Raw genomic sequence first — 10456 nt, 5'->3', positions numbered from 1 at the left:
GTCGAATTCAACATAAAGGGGGTTTCGAAGATTCGAATTCATAGGAAGTGCATTCATCTATTTTAACCCGAGATAATGGCATTTGTAAATCAGATGTAAAAGGGGGCATCAATCTTTGTTGTGAGTTTGAACATGCTATATATATTCATACGCATATCTAACTTTTTTTTGCAACCAAGGAGATTATATCTGGAACCATGCATGAACTAAGGTAAGTTGCATATTTTTTTAATATATACTCGTGTACAATGTATATTAAAATGTACCCCCTCCATTCCAAAATAATCGTAGCTTTAGGATTCTCAAGAGTAAAGATTTGTGAAGTTTGACAAATCCTGAAAGTTCAATTCAAGAGAAGCGAAAACGTTAATGCTTTTGCTCCCAAATATTGAACGAAGCGCCAAATAGGCCTCTAGTCACACGAAATCGCGCGAGACTAATGTTTTGGTGGTAGGAAATTACTGTCCTGACTCTGGCCCGTGTAGCCTATCGGCCCGATGTCCAAAGATCTAAACCGGGGTAGGTTTGTAACTTCACCAAGACACCAGTCTCAACCGCCTCTGAGAAGCATTCATACGACGTGGGCGCATAAACACCCATGCGCTCGGACGAAATCTATCCCGCCCACATTTGGGACACCTGACATGACTGTCCTACCCCCAACCCGCAATATGTCCGAAATTTTAGATGGGGGCAAAGTTTGTAACTTTCCCCAAATTGCAAACAGGCGCGTCTCAAACCGAAACATTGTTCCCCCTTAGTTCCCCGCCTCCCTCCGTTTCCCCATTCATACTCCGTGGGCGCGAAAACGCCCTCTCCACCAGCCGCAAAACCCCAGCCTCCTCCGTCCTCCACCCCATAGAGGCCAATCCACCGCTGCCCTCCTCCATCACGCCGGAGTCGGTACCCCGACGTTGTCGTCCAACGCAACAGCAACCGCAACACCCTCAAGGACTTAGCAGCTGAAGCCGAGGCAGAGCTGCCTCCACGACGCCGACGCCAACGTGCACCGTACCAGAACCACTCTGACCACGCCGTCCTGCGCCTCACTGCTGCGGCTCCACTATCGCAACCGTCCACCGCACCGGAGCTGTTCCCGCTACGCCGTCGTTCGCCACCTCGGATCTGCTTCCTCGCCGCCGACAGACGGCCACCGCACCACACTCAACAATTTGGCCATGGGTTCGTCCAAGGCTGCACCGTCCTCCAAAACTTCTGGTTTTCCGGCGAACAACAAGATCGTCGGAAAAACAGAAGGAGGACACAGCACTGCCCGCAGAAAGACGTACTCCTCTTCCCTTATTCGTGCAAATCTTACGTCTCCGCTCACACCGTATTCATCCCACGAAAGAAACTAGTTGAGCGCTTCTTACTGCATCTTCTTCGTGATACTAAATGCATAAGGTTTCCTCCCTTTTACTATTTCACCTTTGCTAGAGGTCAGTAGCCCGCCTGGATTTCAATTCAGGGCCAGTCGAACCGCAATTAAAAGAAGCAGCACCCGCTTAGGCGCGCGGAGCACCTAGTCCGCCTGTTCCCCGGGGAAGCGGCGCATCATTGTCTATCATAGGGGTGTGGGGCGCAGGAGCTGCTTGCACCCGATCTGGAGGTCGACGGGGCTTGAATGGATGGCCAGGGGGCGGTGCCAAGCACGACGGTACGGTGAGGTCGAGGGGAGGGCGCAGGCAGGGGAGGAATACTGGGCTGGTGGTCGCTGGCGTTTCGAGGAAGATCGTCAGCACTGACTGGCTGGAGGTAGATGAAGGCGATGTGCCCGTTCTTTATACATCGGGCGGTGCAGAAAAAATGGACTGGCCTATTTGCTTTTAGTCGACTGTTATTTTCATAGAATCCTGTAGTAATTGAGTGTGCCATGCATGTTGTAGAGCTATCATATGTCTGCCGTCATTTATTTCTCACCGACCTGCTATCTGCTGCCCTTACACTATACTAATTGTGCACACACTTCACCCATACTCACACTTTTTTTTTATGCATGGGTATTTTAGACTCTGACGCAGTGTTGATGAATGCAGAAAAGAAAAGACAGAAGTCACTCCAGTGTAATTCGAAGATAAGCACTAAGCGTTTCAGCGCTCTAATGGGTGTAGTGTCAGCAGTTGGAGACAGTAAACGTAGCTCTGTAGTTGATGATCTCAATTGCCACACACAACCATCCTAGGTGCTTGCTTTAACTTCGCGCTGTCAAATGTGGTTGCATGTTGCATATGGTTTCTAGCTTGTATTGCTTCCAATTTGGTTAAATTGAATCTGCTTACTTTACACATTATACCTTTGATAATGAAATGCCTTCCTCTTTTTGATACATACTACATATGTCTATTAACCATATTCGTACATCAAACTAATGCTCTTTTGTATCCCTTGTCAATCACTTATGATGAGACAGTCACCCGGGTGGGTTACTGTGAGACGCCCTACTCGTTTAAAGAGTACAGTGTCATCCTCCCCACATGATTCTCAAGAAACAGCAGGGCTAAATGAAGATAGTCAACGTAGCTCTCTAGTTGATCACCGCAATTCCCCCACACCACCATCGCAGGTGCTTGCTCTTACTTGGCAGTGTGATATGTGGTTGCATGTTGCATATGGTGTCTACCTTGTAATGCTTCTAATTAGGGTAAATTGCATCTGCTTAGTTAACACATTATACATGTGAATATGACATGCCTTCCTGTTTTTGGTACATACTGCGTCTTTCTATTAACCATGTTCTTACATCAAACTACTTTTCTTGTGTATCCCTCATCAATGCTCCTAACTTGTTAAATTGCATCTCCTTAGCTTACACATTATACATGTGAATATGACACGCCTTCCTGTTTTTGGTACATACTACATCTGCCGATCACACCATGTTCTTACATCAAACTATTGTTCTTGTATTTCCTGCGTCTATCACTTATGATGAGACAGTCACGCGCGTGGGTTAATATGAGATGCAATACTCTTATAAAGAATGCAATTTCATCCTCTCCACATGATTCTCAAGAAATAGCAAGCCTAAATGAAGATATTGAACGTTGCTCTATACCTGAAGACCGCACTTCCCCTACACCACCATCACATGTGCTTGCTCCAACTTCGCAGTGTGATATGTGGTTGCATGTTGCATACGGTGTCTAGCTTGTAATGCTTCTAATTAGGGTAAATTGCATCTGCTTAGTTTACACACTATACCTGTGAATATGACATGCCTTCCTATTTTTGGTACACACCACATCTATGTGTTAACCTTGTTCTTACATGAAACTACCTCTCTTCTGTATCCTCCATCAATCACTTATGATGAGTCACCTTTATTCGTTGCATATTGCATATTATTTCTAGCCTGTTGCCATGTATTGCTTCTAATTTGGTCAAATACATTTGTTAGGGCACGCTTTTAATTTGGCAGAGTGATATTGGTTTCATCTTTCATATGGTTTCTAGCTTGCATCGATTCTAACAAGTTCAAGCACCTTGTTCTTAGTTTACACTTTATACATCATACATGTCAATATGTCACGCCGTCCTGTTTTTCATACATATTCCATCCTCCTATCATGCGGCTGCCTTACATGAAAGTAGTGTTCGTCAGTATCATGCATCAATAAGTTCTGAAGAGCAGATTTTATTCCTTTTTCTTGTGGGTTTGACTTGACAAGGCAAAATCAAGAAAGAGGAAGGAAAAGAGTAAGGAAGGCGATGATGATGGTCCTCTGCAGCAATGTAAACAGAGCATCTGTACCGATTCTCCTTGTACTGATAGTGCATTACAAGGTCCAAGTCTCCGCTCCCCTACTCCACCATCCAAGGTGTTTTCCCTAACTTGGCAGTGTGATATCTGGTTGCATGTTGCATATGGTGTCTAGCTCGTATTGCTCCTAATTAGTGTAAACTACATCTGCTTAGCTTACACATGATACATGTGAATATGACACGCTTTCCTGTTTTTGGTACATACTATATCTGTCTATCACACCATGTTCTTACATGAAACTACTCTTCTTGTGTATCCTGCATCAATCACTTATGATGGGAAACCTTTAAGTTGGCAGTGTGATATTGGTTTGTGTCTTGAATATGATTTCTAGCATGTATTGCTTCTAGTTTGACGAACGCCACCTATGACGAGACAGTTTTAACTTGGTCGAGTGATATTGATTGCACCTTCCATATGGTGTCTTGTAGTGTTTCTAATTTGTTGAAGTGCCTTCTACTTAGTTACCACATCATAGGTGTGAATATGTCAAGCCGTCCATTTTTCCGTACTTATTCCATCCTCGTATCATGACTTTGCCTTTCATCAGTGTAGTGTTCGTCGGTATCATGCATGAATGAGTTCTGAAGAGCGAATGATATTCCTTTTTCTTGTCGGTATGACCTCACAATGCAAAATCAATAAAGCTGAAGGAAATTGGCAAGGCATTGGATGATGGTGGTCCTTCCGAGCAACTTAAACGGAGGTTCTCTACAGATTCTTCTCCGCCATCCTCCCAACAAGATTCGCAAGACAATGCAAGGCTAGACCGTCAACGTAGCTGTGTAGATGATGAGCACATCTCCCCTACTCCACAATCACAGGTGCTTGCTCTAACTTGGCACTATTATATGTGGTTGCATGTTGCGTATGATGTCTAGCTTGTATTGCTTCTACCTTTGTTGAATTGCATCTGCTTACTTTACACATAATGCCTGTGAATATGACATGTGTTCCTGTTTCTACATCAGACTACTATTCTTGCATATCACGCATCAGTCACTTATGATAAGGCACCTTTAAGTCGCCACTCTGATATTGGTTGTGTCTTGCATATGATTTTTAGCATATACTGCTTCTAATTTATTGAAATGCTATACAGTTTGAACTTGGCAGGGTGATATTGGTTGCATCTTTCATATGGTGTCTAGCTTGCAGTGCTTCTAATTTGTTGAAATGCCTTCTTCTTAGTTACCACATCATAGGTGTGAATATGTCACACAATCCTGTTTTTCATACATATTCCATCCTCGCATCATGTGTTTGCCTTTCATCCGAGTAGTGTTCGTCAGTATCATGCATGAATGAGTTCTGAAGAGCGAATTTTATTCCTTTTTCTTATCGGTTTGACTTCACAATGCAAAATCATTACAGCTGAAGGAAATTAGTACGGCAGTGGATGATGGTGGTCCTTCGGAGCAACTCAAACAGGGGGTCTCTACAGATTCTACTCCGCCATCCTCCCAACAAGATTCGCAAGACAACACAAGGCTGGACAGTCAACGTAGTTGTGTATATGATGAGCACATCTCCCCTACTCCACCATCACAGGTGCTTGCTCTAACTTGACACTATTATATGTGGTTGCATGTTGCGTATGATGTCTAGCTTGTATTGCTTCTAACTAGAATTGCACATGCTTACTTTACACATAATGCCTGTGAATATGACATGTGTTCCCGTTTCTAGAACATACGTGTACATGATGAGCACATCTCCCCTACTCCACCATCACAAGTGCTTGCTCTTACTTGGAACTGTTATACGTGGTTGCGTTTTCCGTATGATGTCTAGTTTGTATTGCTTCTGATTATGTAGAATTGCATCTGCGTAGCTTACAACTTATACCTGCAACGATCACTTATCCATAAGACACATTTAACTTCGGACTGTGATATAGGTTGCATCTTGCATTGTCTTCTAGCTTGTACTGCTTCTAATTTCTTGAAATGGCACTTACGACGAGACACTTTTTACCTCATAGAGTGATATTGGTTGCATGTTCATATGGTGCCTAGCTTTCATTTCTTCTAATTTTGTTGAAATGCCTTTCGCTTATTGTTTTTTCATACATATTCCATCCTCCTATCATACGTGTGTATATGAAATGTCGTCTTTTTTTGTATATATTCCATCCTCCTATCCTGCGCTTGCCTTACATCAAAGTAGTGTTCATCTGTATCATGCATCAACCAGTTATGCAGAGGTAATTTTATTATTCTTCTTGTGGTTTTGACTTCATAAGGCAATATCAGAAAATAGGAAGGAAAAGAGTAAGTTAGGGGATGTTGGTGGTACTCCGCACCGACGCAAACAGAGACTCTCTAGATTTGCCACTGCTGCTGCTAATGAAGTTGAAGTCCCAAGTCTACATGATGAGTTCATCTCCCGTACTCCACCATCGCAGGTGCTTGCTCTAAGTTGACAGTGTGATAATTGGTTTCATGTTACATATGTTGTCTACCCTATATTTCTTCTATTTTGAGTAAATTGCACCTGCTGAGTTTATACGTTATACATGTGCATATGACATGGCTTTCTATGTCTAGAATACACTGCATCTATCTATCATACCATGTTCTTACATCAAAGTATTATTGTTGTGTATCCCGCATCAGTAACTCATGATTGGACGCTTTTAACATGGCAGTTTGATAGTGGTTGCATCTTGCATTGATTTCTATGTTATACTGCTTCTATTTTTCGAATTGCCACTTATGACAAGACACTTTCAACTTGGCAGAGTAATATTGGTTGCATCTTTCATATGGTGTCTAGCTTGCATTACTTCTATTTTCTTGAAAATCCTTCTGCTTAGTTTGCACATTGTAGCTGTGAATATGTCATGTCGTCCTATCACTACAAGAAACCTGTTAATAAATGACGATTCTAATCCGTCACAGGCGAGGCAAAATCCGTCATGGGTGCCCATCCTTGACGGATTTGAATTCCGTCATGTATATCGCATCATAATTTGACATGGTGCTATCCATGATGGTCCTTGACTGTCAAGGATCTACTGCAGGCCCGCCCAGGGCCCAAACCTTTGTGACGGAGCAAGCCGTCATGGACCGATGCCACGTAGACTTTTCAATTAACCAACTGGAATGACGTGGCAGCCTATATGGACACTAGTTTTCGTCACAGAAATCGTCATGGATATCCTACATGGGGTAGCCCATTAGTTCGTCCCATTAGCCTATTTCATCCAGCCCATTTTTCACCAACTATATTTTTAACCAGAATGCATTACACATATCGTAATGCCAATTTTGGCAAGACAGGTATTTCAAAACAGTCTCACATGCACATATGAATCAAAATGCAGTAATTCACAAGTATCTACAACATAGCAGCTTACAAAATGCTCCATGAAATGATGGTTTACAACATAGATTGACACAATACATCATTTGGGAAAGTTAGAAAACAGTACAAACCAGTTCACACAAACAGGTCATTTAAACTATTGAAGTTGCTATTCAAGTTCTTGCTGTCGGCCGTCTTGATGGAAATTGTCAGTACAAATTGTGATGGGCAGCACCAAGTAGCCCAGCACCAAGTAGTCTGGTACGCAATCATACCTAGCATATTTACAACATCATTAGATATTTGTAGATATGAATATATTGTAAAAATAAGAGAATTGAAACAAATATAAAAAATGAATAACTCATGCTATCAAAATTCTTAAATCTTGCACCTACACGTGAGAATAACATAGTATCTACTACATACATGTTTCATGTAGATCCCTATTAATTAAAACAACCAACTTATGGGTAAAAAAATGAAATGTAAAGTACTTGTGCATATCATCTGAATAAGAAAAACAAAAACACTGGTCAAAGGGGGACAGTACATATTGAAGAAGGGATAGTTATGCATTGAGAAAACAAACAAGTACATACTTCTACAGGTGTGTCGAGTAGTATATTATTTTTCCATCCTTGTAAGTAGGCATGAATTGACTTGTCAATATTTGGCAGAACAGCACCTTTGGGTACCACCAATTTGCAAAAAATAGGTTGCCCAACCCCAGAACCTACCCTATTATATAGAGCATTAAGAAATTGGATATACCCTAAAGAACAATATCCACATATTGTTGACAGTTGACAGTTGAAAATTAGACCAAAACAGATATATAGTGAAAATAAAACCAAAAGGATATGAAGGAGACAGTAATAGACCTATCTAAGAATGTGGACATTTTGCCCAAGGATACATTTCTCTAGCAACCGTAAGAGATCATCAACATACAGCTGAAGAATTACTATTTGACAAGAATTAGCATTTGACAGGAACAATAATAAATAAATTAATAAGTGGTGATGCAAAATTACCACCAGCAGTTTGTGAGGTAACATGATGGCAGTGCAGCCTGAAGGATCGACATCATAAGCTTCGCTTACATGTAGCTAGGGCCACATCAATCTCAGCACCAACATCCGAAGATCTGCAGTCCCATCAAAATGTCCAACTTTAAGCTCCAATCTGGGTGTTGAGAAAATTGCATACAAAATCTGGGTGTCCATGAGATAGACCTGGGCAAAGCATCCGACAAAACTTAGCACACTATTAAAACAACTTTTGACAGAGAATTGAGACATACAAGAATTTCATTGGAGCCCAAAGTGCAATGACAACACCAATATTATTATTTGCTGCAAACCAAGATCAAATAAGAACACCAAACTTTTCAAACCTGCAGATTGTTACACTATTTCATTATCTATGTGTGCCTCTAAATCTCTAAAGCTATAGATTGTTACACTATTTCATTATTTCATTTTAGAGCCTCAATCATGTAGAATCGAACAGCTTATTCAGTGGTAAATCTTGTGCCCCTCCCTCTAGCTCAGGGAGTAGGGAGTAGCTTATTCAGTGGTCAAACTGTGTGCCTCTCCTTGTGCCTCTCAACTTTTGTAGATGGAAGAAAGTTACTTCTAAATCTTGTCGTGGTATGTTCAATCATAGAAGTTTCACAACACCATATACCAACATATATTGTGAAAACGTGCCTTGACAGTTGACTGCCACATGCACACACCAAGAAACATCCAATATTAATTCAGATAGGAACGTGTACGAACATATGCAGGATTTTCTTATGAAGAATACCGATGAGTCCTTAAGCTAGGCATGGTCAAAACTAACAAGTACTAACTCCGTCTCAAAATATAAGACATTTTTGTATGCTAGTTTAACCTATAAAAACGACTTATATTTCAAGATGGAGGTAGTATGACTCAAGTAGCATTGATATTTGATCCTAACAGCAACAAAGATGAGTACATCGACTGGCAAAACAAGGTCGTGGCCCGCCCAGCTCTAGAGACAAATAAAACTCTTTTGTACATGTAACATCTTAATCCAATAGCATGTCTCCCTCGCATCCAGCTATGAGCTCTCTGCCTCGATTCAACACTGAGCAAGCCATTCAGAGATGGAGAGGTCCAATAGCCAGGAAGTCGGGCGCCGCATGTAGCAACCCCTACGGTGACCCATCCCTATGCCATGGCGGCTGCCAGTGGCTAGCCACTGATGAACTACCCAGGCGACAAGCACAAGGCCATAGAACCAGCAGGCAGCTAGAGCACAAGAAATTTCGTTTATTTGTCCAAATTTTACTTGACAACATCATCCTATTACCAGTTTCCCTGTACAGGCAACCTGAAATTTCACTAACTCATGCCTACTTAACTGTATGGTTTAGAAAAAAATTTGGCCTGCCCAACTTATTTGTTGTAGCTCCGCCACTGAGTACATCTAACTTACACAAGTTCTGCACATCATTAATTATTAGTTTGCAACTACGCCAGGGAGTAAAGACAATATAAAAATATAGATATATACCAGACTAATAACAATGGAAAGGAGGACACTAATATGCTTTATTCATTACTGGCATGGCCTAATTAGGAACTAAACGCGAACCACCACATAGCTTGTCTAACTACTCCCTCCATTCGGAATTACTTGTCACAAAAATGGATGTATCTACAATTAAAATACATCGAGATACATTCATTTCTTCGACGAGTAATTTCGAACGGAGGGAGTAGTAGTTATTTAACACAAATTCTACACTGCTAATGCTCGCATGGTGAGAGAAGAAAAAGGAAATAACTAGCAGTGCTAGTCTGTCATTGGCTGTAACTTGGCTGTAGCTTGCGAGTATCAGGAAACGAAGTGGACGCGTTTTCTACATCAGGTTCAGTCCAAGAAAATTGGTGAGCCCCAGGAGAACTATGCTAGAGAAGAGCAGCAGGTACTTGGAAAGAAAAGAAAAACAGAGTGAGAGAGTCAACCTTATTGTTCTGTGGGGAATCATGATGGTCGGCTCGGATGACCTCGCCATTCCAGCTCGTCGGGTTTGAGCGTGGGGCCTCGGTCGTTGCCGTCCCTGGAATTGGAGATGCAGAGAGATCCTACTGATCTGAATCGAAGCAAGAAATTTTGATTGGGGATGGGAGAGAAAGTAATAAACGAGAGGAGACAAGGGAGGAACAGGGACGAACCTTGTGCGGGGCGTAGTCACCGTTGACGAGGTCGCGCTTGGGCCTCCAGCAGGTCACGGTCCTCGTCCTCTCCTCGTTCGGCGCTTGCTGCCCCGAATCTCCGGATGGAGAATCAGCTACGGGCTCTGGGAGACGGAGGAGGAAGGCCCCTGTTGCATATCCATGGCCA

The 10456-nt window shown here is 42.2% G+C and overlaps 1 long non-coding RNA gene across 1 annotated transcript; it reads right to left on the bottom strand.

Moving 5' to 3' along the window:
- Positions 1 to 7246: 7246 nt before the first annotated feature.
- On the bottom strand, positions 7247 to 10159 carry LOC119367026. The gene is made up of 3 exons (XR_005176172.1): positions 10078 to 10159; positions 8110 to 8222; positions 7247 to 7347 (listed from the first exon to the last, which is right to left on the bottom strand). It is a non-coding gene; the product is annotated as an uncharacterized LOC119367026 (long non-coding RNA).
- Positions 10160 to 10456: the final 297 nt, after the last annotated feature.

This window comes from Triticum dicoccoides, chromosome 2B (assembly GCF_002162155.2).
Source record: "Triticum dicoccoides isolate Atlit2015 ecotype Zavitan chromosome 2B, WEW_v2.0, whole genome shotgun sequence".
NCBI classification, from domain to species: domain Eukaryota; kingdom Viridiplantae; phylum Streptophyta; class Magnoliopsida; order Poales; family Poaceae; genus Triticum; species Triticum dicoccoides.
This window is presented reverse-complemented; position numbering and strand designations above follow the sequence as displayed.